The sequence below is a fragment of the Typopeltis vanoorti genome, chromosome 9, assembly GCF_054136105.1.
Source record: "Typopeltis vanoorti isolate ZY-2024b chromosome 9, IOZ_Tvanoo_1.0, whole genome shotgun sequence".
In the NCBI taxonomy this organism is placed as follows: Eukaryota; Metazoa; Arthropoda; class Arachnida; order Uropygi; family Thelyphonidae; genus Typopeltis; species Typopeltis vanoorti.
In genome coordinates this window covers 138,682,763-138,696,540 of record NC_143557.1, presented here as the reverse complement: position 1 = coordinate 138,696,540, position 13,778 = coordinate 138,682,763, and the positions used below count along the sequence as shown (strand labels likewise).

Genomic DNA, 13,778 nt, shown 5'->3' with positions numbered 1-13,778 from the left:
CTATATGCTAAAGTTATAATACTAAATAAATCCAGTATAAGTCCTCGTGATTTATTATCTAAATTGAATAAATGAGTAACAAATTTGACATAAAAATCAGCAATAAAAAGACAACCATGAAAATGGGTAATACGAGGGTTGTTCGAAAAGCGGTAATTTCCAAGGTGGAGAGGGGTTCCATGTGAACAGCAGTTGAACATGGGTGAGTCAGTCCTAAGGGATAGGAGAAATCCGTTCCGAAGTGGGACGTTGCAAACGAGCTGGTCTCGCCGGTAGACCGAAAGGGAATCAGGTTAATATTCCCGAACTCGGACACAGAGATCAGCCCCTCTGGGGACAAGTGTGGTAACGCAACCGAATTGGTTCGTCTGGAGATAGGGATGCTATCCCCGTAAAGCATTGTGCTTCCTGCAGTGTCCGGAGTGCTCCTGTCGACCCTTGAAAATCCGAGGGAGAGAGTGTGATTTTTAGTGCCGTACCCATATCTACAGTGGGTCTCCAAGGTGAACAGCCTCTAGTCGATAGAATAATGTAAGGGAAGTCGGCAAGACTGATCCGTAACCTCGGGACAAGGATTGGCTCTCAGGACTGGGCCAGTCAGGCTGGGGTCCAAAGCGGGTATGACACTGCACAAGGCGAAACTGTCCAGTGATGGAATGGTTGAGCCCGGACCAGTGTCGGGGCCTCCTTGTAGAATGCCTCAGCTGGGCGGCAGTCCTGATGGTCCAGCTATCGTGATTGATTTGGGCGGCAACTAGCCGCTGACTCAGAACTGGCATGGACCAGGGGAATCCAACTGTCTAATTAAAATAAAGGCTATTGTGAATAGTCTTTGAGAGGTGTTGCCGCCATGTGATTTTTGCCCAGTGGCCTGAATGCTTAAGTGAAAGAATATCAATCAAGATCGTGGGTAATCGGCAGGAGTAAACATGACTCTCCTTGATGTAGACGTGTTGGATGGAGCTCTGGTCTAGATAGTTGAAGTTTCCCACTCTCTATTGAAAACAATTCGTTCATTGATACCAGTGTCGGCACATATCATCTTTTTCATCACCACTGGAAAAATTTTAGCCATGTGCAATGATAGTTGTCGTTTGGAAAACATTTAAAATGACTGTGTTCGCAATTTTCATAAAAAAAAGAAGCAAAATGAGTTTTGTGCAATGATAAAACACTTTTATTTGAAGAAGTGGACGGCTGTGCAGATCAAAGCCGAGTTAGATGCAGTTCGTGGGAACTCTGTACCAGCATTAAAGACTATTAATTTTTGGATAAATGAGTTTAAACGTGGTCGTAAGTCCATTGAGGATGAAGCGCACTCTGGATGCCCGACTGAGGTCACTACATAGGAAATGATTGACAAAATCCATGGTATCATTATGTAAGACTGCCAAGTGAAAGTGCGTGAGATTGCAGGCATCTCAATCAACTGAATAGGTGTATAATATCCTACACGAAAAATTGCACATGAAAAATCTGTGTGCACGATGGGTGCCGCGATTGTTGACTGTTGATCAAAAACACGTGAAACGACATTTCAAGGCAGTCTTTGGCAATGTTTAATCGCAATTCGCAGGATTTTTTGTGTAGATTCGTGATGGTAGACAAAACTTGGATCCACCACTACACACACCTGAGTCCAAGCACCAGTCAAAACAGTGGACAATGCCTGGTGAAAGAGCAGTGAAAAAGTGAAGACCGTTTTTGTCAGCTGGGAAAGTGATGGCCACTGTTTTTTGGGATTCCCAAGGAATTATCATGATAGACTATCTGGAAAAGGGTAAGACAATAACAGGAGTCTATTATGCATCATTATTGGACCATTTAAAAGAAGAACTGAAGAAAAAACAGCCCAGTCTGGTGCACAAAAAAGTGTTCTTAAATTGCACGAACTGAGGTTCAAATCGGTTCCAAATCCACCGTATTCTCTGGATTTGGCCTCATGTGACTTCTTGTTCCCAAATTTAAAAATTTTGCTTGATGGGAAAAAATTTTCATTGAACAAGGATGTCATCAAGGTTGTCAATGACTATTTTGTACAATTTGACAAATCCTACTTTTTAAATGGGATGAAAAAATTGGAAACTAACTGGACCAAATGTGCAGACCTCGATGGAGACCATGTTGAGAAATAAAGGTGATTTTTTTCAAAAAAACATGTGTGTTTAACTTGTTATTCTTACCAAACTTTTCAAACAACTCTAGTAATGAAGAAAATATTAACTGCATTGTTGTTTAACCACAAAATTAACTGCATTGTTGTTTAACCACAAAATTAACTGCATTCTCAATGGAGAATTTAGACAACAGAATCAGCAAAGCTTGGTCATGCAGGGAATCTACCTTTTAATAAGCTACCTTTTAAGCAAAATTAACATACGCTAAGTTGATATTTTGTACTTAACCACAATTCCTCATCTTCAATTCTTCATAAGATTCAATTAAATCTTATGAAGGTGCTGTGGATAAATGTGGAAGCTGGCCTGCTTGGCTGAGGGTTAGCATACCAGCTCTCCAGCCAAGAGACTGTGGGTTCGAATCCCACCATGGGCATGGATGTTTGTGATTGTCTGTGAAAATACTAGTGGTGGTCAGCATTAGATGGCTTTGGTGTAGCGATGATGAAGTCATTTGCTATTGGTGGAGTGGTAGAAACGGAGAGTCGTAGAGTAGGTGCCCTTCCTCGAAGAGCCTTTGGACTCCCTGTAGGTGTTACGTAATAATAATAATAATAATAAATTCATATGGAAGAAGAGAAAAATTAGTCAAAACACTAGCAGTTCACAAGACAGTATTCAAACAAATGTTATATATGACAGTTGGTTCAGAAAGTAAACAGTCATCTAAGATATGCAAGTTGAGGTGCTTAACGGTCAAAGCTGTATAACTGAGAGGAGACCTCCACATAGCCTTTAAAGGAATGCGGAGAACCGATCAGGGCTTCTGACCTAATGTCCAATCCTCACCTTCTCGTGGTGCACCCTGTTGGGTATCTCTACCAGGATACTGAACAAACGAGGATGGGCTGGCAATTTGGGATTTAGTCGACCAAATTATATTATTATTGGCTTAAACTAATATACAAAATGGTACAACATGACAAAATTTCATGCCGGCTGGGGCGTCGCCTGGTTAAACAAGGACCCTGTCCTTGTTTAACCCTTTTCGCCAGGGAGAACAGCGCAAAGTCAGCTACTGAAACAAATCCTAAAACTTACCCCAATTCAACATCACCAGAGTTCAAGATCGGTACTATCAACATAAGAAGCCTGAATGGCAAAGAAATGGAGCCAGCCAATGAATTAGATAAGTACCAGATTGACATAATATGGGTGACTGAAACAAAAAAAAAAAAAAAAATGGTGAAATCTTTCTGAGCAATAAATACAAAATGTTATATTCAGGCAATGACAATCAAGGAAAAGAAGGTGTAGCCATAGTATTCAACAGAAAAATACGAGACTAATCTTCTAGAATGGAAGGCAGTCTCAAGTAGAGTGATGTGGGCAAACATCAGAATGGGGAATTGGACAATGAGACTTATTTGTGCCTATGGTTGCACAGAAGGTTAGTAGAACCTTCTGTGGGACCATACGCTGCTATTTATATCCCCAACAAGGACAAACTTTAACTTTTTCATTGTGTCAGTTGCTTTCTCTAAAGCATCAAAAAATTCCTACTAAGGTAGAAGTGGAGGAATTTTTTGATGCTTTAGAGAAAGCAACTGACACAATGAAAAAGGAAAAGTTCGTCCTTGTTGGGGATCTAAATAGCAGAGTAGGAAATGATTGTCAGACATACAATTTCAGGCATTACTTTAGAAAATTTGGAGAAAAGAGCAAAGCTAATAATAATGGCAAATACCTTTGCCATTATTATTAGCATGATGTTGTTGGATTTCTGCTCAGGATATGGACTGGTTATTACTAACACCATGCACCAACATAAAAATGTGCACAAATTCACGTGGAGAGAAGGGGCAAGGAATAAGAAAAGTCTCATTGACCATGTTATTGTTGATAGTGATGTTTTCTCCTGGTGCAGGACACCAGCGTGTACAGAGGATTTGAAATTGGAAATGATCACTATTTAGTCTTGAGCAGGATAAAATTGAATTTCATGTTGAAAATAATAACATGTAAGAAAGTTTTAAAGAGAATAAAAGTTGAGCAGCTCTCAGATGTGAACTGTAGACTAAAATACACAAAGATTATTGCAGAAAAAATGAAAGGGTTTGAGAACAGGAACCAAACCTTGGGGATTCAGTAGCAAGCCTTGTTTAATTCAGCCAGAGAGGTATGTGGTGAGGTTGTCTTCAAGGATAGAAAAATCAGAACTCCATGGTGGACACAGGAAGTTAAAGAAGAAAGCATATCAAAAGTTCTTGGCAAATAAGTCAGCTTGTGCTCTTAGAGAATACAGAGACAAATCTAAGAAAGCTAAACACTGTGTAAAACTAGCTAAACAAAAGTCATGGGAGTTGGAAGGTTGTTGAAGAAGCTTAGAAATGGAGGAAAGAGTGCTGTAAAAGGAGTTAGAGATGATAAAGGTGACATGAAAACGGGAAAAAAAGATATCCTTGAAGTATGGAGTAATTACTTTGAAAAATTGCTAAATGAAACAAGCAGTGATAGCACAGTGGTAACACTCAACAGGCATACAGTCAGGAATACATATCCATACTTGAAGTAGAAAAAACCATCAAAGGCTTGAAATGTGGAAAGGCAGCAGGAGCAGATGATATTCAACCAGAAATGCTGAAGCATGGTGGTATAAAAGTCTTACAGTGGCAGCACTGCATAGTTCAGAAGGCCTAGACAGAGGAACGAATTTCTGATGATTTAAGGAGAGCTCTAATAGTACCCATATATAAAAAAGGGAAATAAAACTTAATGTGAGAATTACAGAGGCATTTCCCTACTGAGTGTTCCTAGTAAGATATATATGCAAGTATACTTGAGAAACGGTTGAGAAGGATTGTGGAAGAAAAGCTTGGTGAAGAACAAGCTGGATTCAGCCCAAATAGAGGCTGTCAGGATCAGATCTTCACTTTATGGCAAATAGTTGAGAAAGCATGGGAATATAACAAAGATCTATATTTAAGTTTTGTCGATCTCGAAAAGGCATATGACAAGGTGCCAAGAGAGAAGCTATTCAATACGCTACAGCTATATGGTGTCAATGGGGCATTACATCAAGCAATACTTAGTCTTTATTTGAATTGCAAGTCAGCAGTTAGAATTGAAGGAAGTACAGGAAGATGGTTTAATGTTAAATCTGGTGTGAGACAAGGATGTACATTATCCCCCCTGTTATTCATTATCTATATGGATCACATTATGAAGGAAAGTGGTATTAAACATGACATCAGAATTGGAGATGTTAATGTCAGCTCTTCGCTTTATGCGGACGATGTTATACTTTAAGTAAATCTGCTACAAGTTTGCAAGATTCCTTGACTAAATTAAATAACTGTTGTAATAGATATGGTATGGTCAGCAATAAAAAGACAATGAAAATAGGCAGAATCATCGAAAATGTCAACTGTGTTGTGAACAGGGAACCTATGGAACAAGTAAAACATTTCAGCTACTTAGGCACGATTTTTAGTGAAGATGGTAAATTAAATATGGAAATAGACAAAAAAAATCAACAAAGCTGGTATTGTGGGAAGAGACCGCAGATATGAGAGTCCTGAGAAAGATTATAGGCGTGAACAGATGGCATCAATGGCAATATATTAAAAACGAGGATATTGGGAAAGAACTTGACATTGTCAGCATCCAGGAATGTGTTAGTAGAGCTAATCTCAGGTGGTATGGTCACTTAAACAGAATGGGCGAAGAAATATTAGCAAAACAAGTGTTCTCTGCCAGGTTGGAAGGAAAACGACCCAGAGAAGACCAAGATATAGGTGAATTTATATGGTACAAAGTGCCTTAGACGATAGAAATATAAGATCTGATAATGTTGGAGTCTTGACAAGTAACAGACTGATTTGGAGTAAAATTGTAGATAGGAAGTTAGTAATGATGTAAATTTTTCATGTAGTACTATCATATCCTGTACACCCCTTGAAGGTACATGTCAGGAATTTGATGACGATGATGAGGTATGCAAGTTTTGAGAAAAATTTGAGAGGTGAACACATAGCACCAATAGCAGCAACATATTAAAAATGAAGATAATAGGAAGGAACTTAACACAACCATCACTGAAGAATACGAGAGCAGAGCTAATATAAGATGGTATAGTCATAATGAGGAACCACCGTAGCTCAGTCAGTACAGATGAAGCCTCTGGCCGGAAAGACGACCTGGGTTCAGTTTCCATCCATGATGTGAAGGACCTTCATCTGGTCTCTTTTTATTAAAGGTGAGTGAGCTGGTCTCATACGGAAGTAGAGGGGTTTTTTAACCTGGAAACTCAGGTTTTTTGTCCCTCACAACAGGCAAATAGGCCCCATGAACACACACACACATATATATATACAGCCATGAATACCTACAACAATATGGAAGAGATAGGGTCCTCACCATATTATCCTTATGCCTGTAGTCAACCATGAGTCACATCGTGATAGTCAACTTCCTGGATGGAGATGATACATGATGATAGTCAGAGTGGGATCCTCTCCTATTTAGCAAATCAAGTGTCTGATGCCAGTAAGATGTCCAGAAGAAATGGATTGATGTAGCTAAAATTGATGCAGTTTTAGTCTTCTACTGCAGTCCAGTAAAGACTAAAATATAAGATCTGATAATACTGGAGTTCTGAGAGATAACATACTAATTTGGAAGAAAATTGTAAATAGGAAGTCTGTGAACTTAATTATGTAATGGTATCACATTTTCTTGTACATCTCTTGATGTTACATATTAGAAATTTAATGATTATAAAAAAATTAAAAACAACAAAAATGCACAAAAAAAGTCTGAAAAACAACAAAATTCAAAATACTAAAAAATGTCACCATTTCACCAGAATCAAGGGCTTTAATCACTTCGATGCCATATGGATAAAATCTATGCTTCATATCAATGTTATCTTTGATATCAATGAGTCTTTGACTCCATGAGGTCTTGTTTAATAATAATAATAATAATAATAATATCAATGTTATTTTATTATTATTATTATTCAGGTCTCCATGGAGTCAAAAGACTCATCGTGGGAGGTCCTTCCTAAGAACGTAAAGTCTGTCAAGACTCATCGAGGGGAGGTCCCCCCTAAGAAACACAAAGTCTATCATATCACTCCTTAAACTCATTGACCGTTCTCGCTCTCACCACTCCATCAGGCAATGCATTCCACCATGTAATTACTCTGTGTAAACATATCAAGGCCAGTTCAATCGTTAATACATATCAATGATGTTCACCACCCAATCGATTATTCCTTACCAAAATTCAATTGGCTCCTTCTACAACTACAGTTCATCTCAACTTTCCTAACTACAGTAAGGAAAGTTGAGATGAACTTTCTTATGCTTTCCATAACAAGCCAAGAATATATGCTTTTTCCAGATCTTGCATTCAGTGCAAATAATACTAACCATTGAATCCTCTATATAATCTGCTCTGGGTCAAGACATCCTTAATCATTTCACTGCCTTTCTCATTCCTCCTAATTCTGGTGACCATACTCATGTCTGATTATCTCTAAAACAAATTGTATCTAGAAGACAATCTGCTTAATGACCATTCTCTCTCACACAGATTCCTCCAATTACTTTCTCCTATATATTCTAGATTATTATGTATTTCATTTGTATTTCTTCTACATTTATGTATTTATTTCTCTGGGTGCTGCTTCACCATCATTCCTTTAATAATGGAAGAACATAAGCAACTGCTGGTCACAATTAAGCTCCAATTTTATTCTCCTCTTTATTTCATCCATTTCTGTTCTTTGGCAAAAGGCTTCCCACAATCCAGCAGCTGCTCTTCAATAAAAGAGAGATGCAGATTGTATTCATTGGAGAAAAGAATTAAGGGAGGCTTTTGCTAAAGATAGAGAGATTCCTCCTCTCTCCCTAGCAACACGGCACTACTGTGTTTTATAAGTTTCGTAACTTCTCATGCAATGGGTTGATATTAAGAAATCCACTGTGACATAGTTGTTTGTGAATGTGTGTACATGATACATGATCTTCAATGGTGTGAAAAAACCAGCTCACTTATCAGAGGAGATTGTCAAGTGGCTTGAAGTCCTGGATCATCTAACATCCATGCTGCCCACAGTATCAACACATGAGCATTAAGCACTATCGGTTTATGTCATGAGTAGGATGAGAAAAAAAAAAAAAGAGAGAGGGAGGAGAAGAAATGAATCATGTAATAATTGCATACATAAAATGTAGTTAATAAGCAGGTCACATCAAAACTCAATTTTTTTTTGAATACTTAAAGTATTTATGCCAGGCTGGTTGGTGAAGTGGTTACCATACCTGCTCTCCAACCAACAGGCTACAGGTTCAAAGCCTCCCATGGGTATGAATGTTTGTGATTGCGTTAGGTAGGATATGGATTTCATTGTCCAGTATGAGCCCACTCTCTCAGGATTTCTGGACAATATATAATGTAAAAAATAAATAAAAAAAATCCTTAATCCACACTACATCCAAATTTACTATATGTTTGCAAATAACCTTTTGTGGGAGCAACATAAAAAAAACATTAAAGAGAGAGAGAGAGAGAGTGTGTGTGTGTGTGTGTGTGTAAATATATAAAATAGTTCATTATTTCTATTATACATGATAATAACCTCAATGATGAGTCTTGAAATATAAAATAGTTCCTTATTTCAAATTTTATTTCTAATTTCAGAAATTATTCAATAGTAATAAACATATTATAAATTATACTACTAATAATAACCTCAATGATGAGTCTTGGAACCTCAGGAAATCTGATAATAAACCTTCACAGACTCCAAGGGACTCATCATGGGGGCACTCTGCTCTGCACAACCTGCCATCTGCTGCCTACTAATAATATATAGTCTCTAAATTGTGTGTTTTCTTGCTAATTTGCCTGTCTGCAGGATGAAAAAAAAAAAAACCTATGTTTATAAGGGGGAACTTTGCTATATCTGCATGAAATGCAATTAATTCATCTTCAACTGAAAAAAAGCCCATATACAGATCCAACTTATCATGAAGAGAATTAAGATATTTTCCAGTCAAATGATGTAATGTCCTCTCATTCTTCGAACTGCATTCCAACCTCTCATTCTTCCCACTATGGAGGCACTTAATGATATATTTTCAATTAAAAGCGAGTTAACCTGTGGAATAATCATTACGGGCAACTCCAGGGAGTCCTTAGACTCATCGAGGGAGGCCATAAACATCATGTCCATCACAACTATTCGACATTCACACAGTATCTATCATACCTTGCCTTGAACTCATTCACTGTCATAGCACCCACAACAGACTCTGGCAGCTTATTCCACTCATTCACCACTCTAAAAGTAAAAAACCAGCTCTAACATCCTTACTAACCACACTCTTGCCCAGCTTCCATGGATGTCCCCTAGTCCTCCCACCACCAGTCCTGTTCTCAAAAATATCCTCTGAATTAATCCTATAGAAACCCTTCAGCAATTTGAATGTCTCAATCATATCTCCCCTTTTCTGATTATCAACCAATTTCTGCAACCCACAAATCTTCAACCCGTTTCATAAGGTTCATTCCGTAGACCTGCTATCATCTTGGTCACTCGTCTCTAGATCCTCTCAACCTCCTCCCCATCAAGAAGAAACCTAGGTGACCAGATCTGGGCAAAGTAATCAAAATGGGGTCTTATCAAGGCTCGATACAGAGGAATAATAACTTGCTTATCACTGCTCGTCAAAGTATTCTTCAGCATCCAAGTGATTTGATGAGCTGATTTAGCTGCTTTTGCGATGTGCTCCCTAAACTTCAACTCCTTATCCACCAACATTCCCAAGTCCCTGGCTTCATCAATCTCCTGGAGTACAGTTCCACCAATGTGATATACTGCTACTAATCTTTTCACCCCAAAATGCATAACCTTACATTTTGCCACATTAAATTAACATCCATTCTCCTTAGCCCATACCTCCAATCTATCCAAATCATCCTGCACAACTTTGACATCTTCTGCATTCACTATTGCCCCACCCAACTTAGCATCATCAGCGAACAAATGAACCGTTCCTCTCAGATCCTTTCCTATATTGTTAATGAACAAATTAAACAGCAGTGGTGCAAGAAGAGAACCCTGCAGCACACCACTAGTCACAGGCAGTCTTTTGGACTCTACTCCTGAGTAAACTACTCTCTGCTATCTCTCCATCAACTACCCTTGTATCCATCTCACCAACCCTATATCCATTCCCATATGTTGTAGTTTACGGATTAGACTTCCATGTGGTATCCTGTCAAAGGCCTTAGCCAGATCCAGCAGTATCACTGTAAACCAATTACCCTTATCCAGTTACTGAGGCATGATCTACCCTTCACAAACCATGCCATCCCCCATACAGTATCTCATTTTCATCAATCTATTCCTGTATTTTACCCTTGACTACTTTCTCCAAGACCTTGAGAACGACTCCTGATATGCTGATCGGTTGGTAATTTGAACGGTAGTCTTGGATCCTCCTTTATGCAGTGGAACTATTTTCCCCTCTTTCCACCCCCTTCGGAACTAAACCAGACCTGAGACTCAGATTAAACAATAAGGTCAAGGGCACTGACAATTCTTTAGCCGCTTCACGTAAGACCCGTGCTGATATACCATTCAATCCCACAGATGTATTCACTTTAAGGTTCTGTAATAGACTATTCACCCCCACTTCATTCACCACAATTTCCATATAAACTAATGGTTCCTTCAACCTCACCACCTGGATGACATACTCTTGCAAAGTGCTCACTCAGTAATTCCACTATATCGCCTGATTCAGTGATCTCCCTACCATCGCTGTTCCTTAAAATTATTGTGCCATGTACAGTTTTTCTTTTACTAGCAGCATATTGAAAGAACTGTTTGGGATTCTCTTTAGCTTACATGGCTAATTTCCTTTCATAATCCGTTTTTGTCTTTCTCACCACACTCGTTACCCTTCTGGCCTTCGCTTTATACCGTTCATGTGCCTGAAGGTCACCTTTCTCCTTAAATTCCTTCCACAGTTGTTTCTTTTTTTTGCAACTCAAGTTTAATGGTGTTATTCATCCATTTAACCCCTACTTGATTTACTATTCGGACTCTAGGTATACAGTCTGCCATAACCTCCTGCAAATGCTCCTTGACCACTTCCCATGCCCTCAACATCCAGCCCTTGCAGTTTTACATGCCATGGCACCGAACCAAGCAATCTCCTAAGCTTGTCATACTTGCCAGCCAGCATGGTAATTCCACATGTACCCTGCCTTAACCGAAAATTTCACACATTTAGCCACCTGCCAAATCAAGACCCTATGATCACTCTTACCAATAGGTGGCAACATGGTCATCTTCATTACAGTCAAATTCTCAGATGCTATTACTAGGTCAAGCACCCTAGAACCCCTAGTATTTTCTATTACATGCTGTCTCAGATAGTTATCCCTCAGTAACTGAATAAATTCCAGTTCCTTCTTCACATGTCCTCTCCTCCTTCCAATCAATGTTACTATAGTTGAAATCACCCATAATAATTACTCTCTTTCCACTCATTTCATCAATTTGCCTGCATACTATCTCTACCATCTATTCCATCACCTAGTCTATAGCAGCACCCAACTGTACATTTTGTTCTGTTAGTCTCAATCTCATACCAAATAGCCTCAAATGAGCTCCTTTCACTATCCTGCAATACAATTTCTATTCTCCTTGGTTGCAGTTCATCAGCTATCATCAATAACACTCCCCCCCCCATTTTATTCTCTCTGTCCCTCCTGAGCACACTATACCCTACACATTCTATCCCACAAACTATATCATCTTCTATCAGCCATGTTTCACTAATGCCAATAACCTGTGGCCAAGATGAGCCAACCAAGGGCAAAAATTCTTCCTTCTTGTTAAGAATGTTTATAATGTGCCCGAGCCTGTACGAAGGACAAGAAATCAGAATGGGATAGTTAGTATAATGCATCAAGATAGGGGTGGGACAAATGGATCTCTGCATTTTAAACATTCTTACACTCAACTGCCTCACTGATGTCTGCATATCCACTTCCTCCCCACCTTAATAGTTCTAGTTTCCCTGATTTTGCACATCCACTTGCACTTCACTCAGCAACACTTTTTCCAGTCTTTGCACACCAAATCCATTCAAATGTAAGCCATCCATCTTGTAGAAATCCTTTTGCCCATCAAACTCACATAATGAAGATACCATAGTTTTTTCATCCTGTATATGGGCAAACTGGTCAGTAAAAATGTAGAATTAGCAGTAACATCCAGTAATATAATTGGTGGGCAGTAGACTGCATAGTACATAGATAACAGATATGTAGTTTACTGGTGGATTACATAGTGGTGGTGTAGCTCTGGACTCAATAGTGTCAAAATAATAAATTACTGATATAGGCAACTAAATCAATAATATGAAGGTTTATTAAATTATTAATATTCATGTTATTGCTTAGAATTGCAATACTTCCTAACAAGAATAAAAATCATGCTTTTAGAATTGAAGGAAGGCTAATTACAATATTATGTGAAAATTAACAGAATTAAAATTGAAATTACGTTATACCCAATATTATGTAAATAAAAATTCATTATTCGCTACCTTTCAGATTGATCCAGATGCCACTTTTAAATGTCAATTAATCAGAGTTTTTCATGTTTTTTTAAGAAAACCCAAAACGCAATGAATATTAAATATTAGCAATACTGATTTGAAAAAATGATAATCATTACATGTCATTCTGTAACTTTTGGGAATGCAATGTATGAATACACAACAATTCGTGTACATTATAGATATTAAAATTGTGAAAAATAAATTTGGATGTAAAACTTCGGGTTTTTTCATTATTTTTTTAATTTAACTCAGTTAAAGCTGTAGAAATTTAAATTACGTGACTTGAGCAGCATCTTATTTTTTTTTAAAAAACATTCTAGTTTCTTATCGTAACGATGAATTTAATCAAATTTGAAAATCAGGAGGCAATTCTTACCTTCAGTCGAGGAAACATTTTTTTTTAAGATTAATTATTCTGTCACTTTCACTAACGCAAAGCACTTTTACAAAGTGAATGGCGCATAACATAGTTTTCATCAAAAGTACACGTGCAATTTTTTTGAATTTGTGCTGATTTAAAAATGCTTTATTTACTTCTTATGAAAGCATCATTAGTTCTCACTAAAATGCCGTTAACTTAATTTCACATCTTCATCCGCACAACACCAAAATAGAATTTCCAGCGTCCTTTGATTGTCATCACAAATTTAAATATCTTAATACAATTTATGCAGCATTAGCAAAGGCATCGTCTTACTTGATATACATAATAACATTTCGCTTGTCATTAAAGTATGCTGGACACAGATATTACAAACATGTGAAGTTCAAAAGATACAACGATAATCGCAGAAAATGTAAACTCGAAAGTTCATCGAGTAATTATTCCAGACTCCAACTGCCATGTTCGTACTCTCGCAACAGTGCTGATCCTTCTTCATAACCATTTTCTTATCAAATTACCAATGGTGTCGCATAATTCTATTCATATATTTAAAAAAGTATAGACACATACATAGCTAATTGACAGTATTTATTACTACTACTACTACTTTATTCGCATAATGGA

At 37.9% G+C, this 13,778-nt stretch overlaps 1 protein-coding gene across 1 annotated transcript in view; it reads right to left on the bottom strand.

Annotated features, from left to right (window-relative positions):
* LOC150103616 (kelch-like protein 26) overlaps window positions 1–13,576 on the bottom strand; it is a 60,162-nt gene extending 46,586 nt beyond the window's left edge. The window contains exon 1 of the mRNA XM_090398341.1: window positions 13,146–13,576. The gene's annotated coding sequence lies outside the window, so the exon portion shown is untranslated. The remainder of the gene's footprint in view (window positions 1–13,145) is intronic.
* Between the last annotated feature and the right edge of the window lie 202 nt (window positions 13,577–13,778).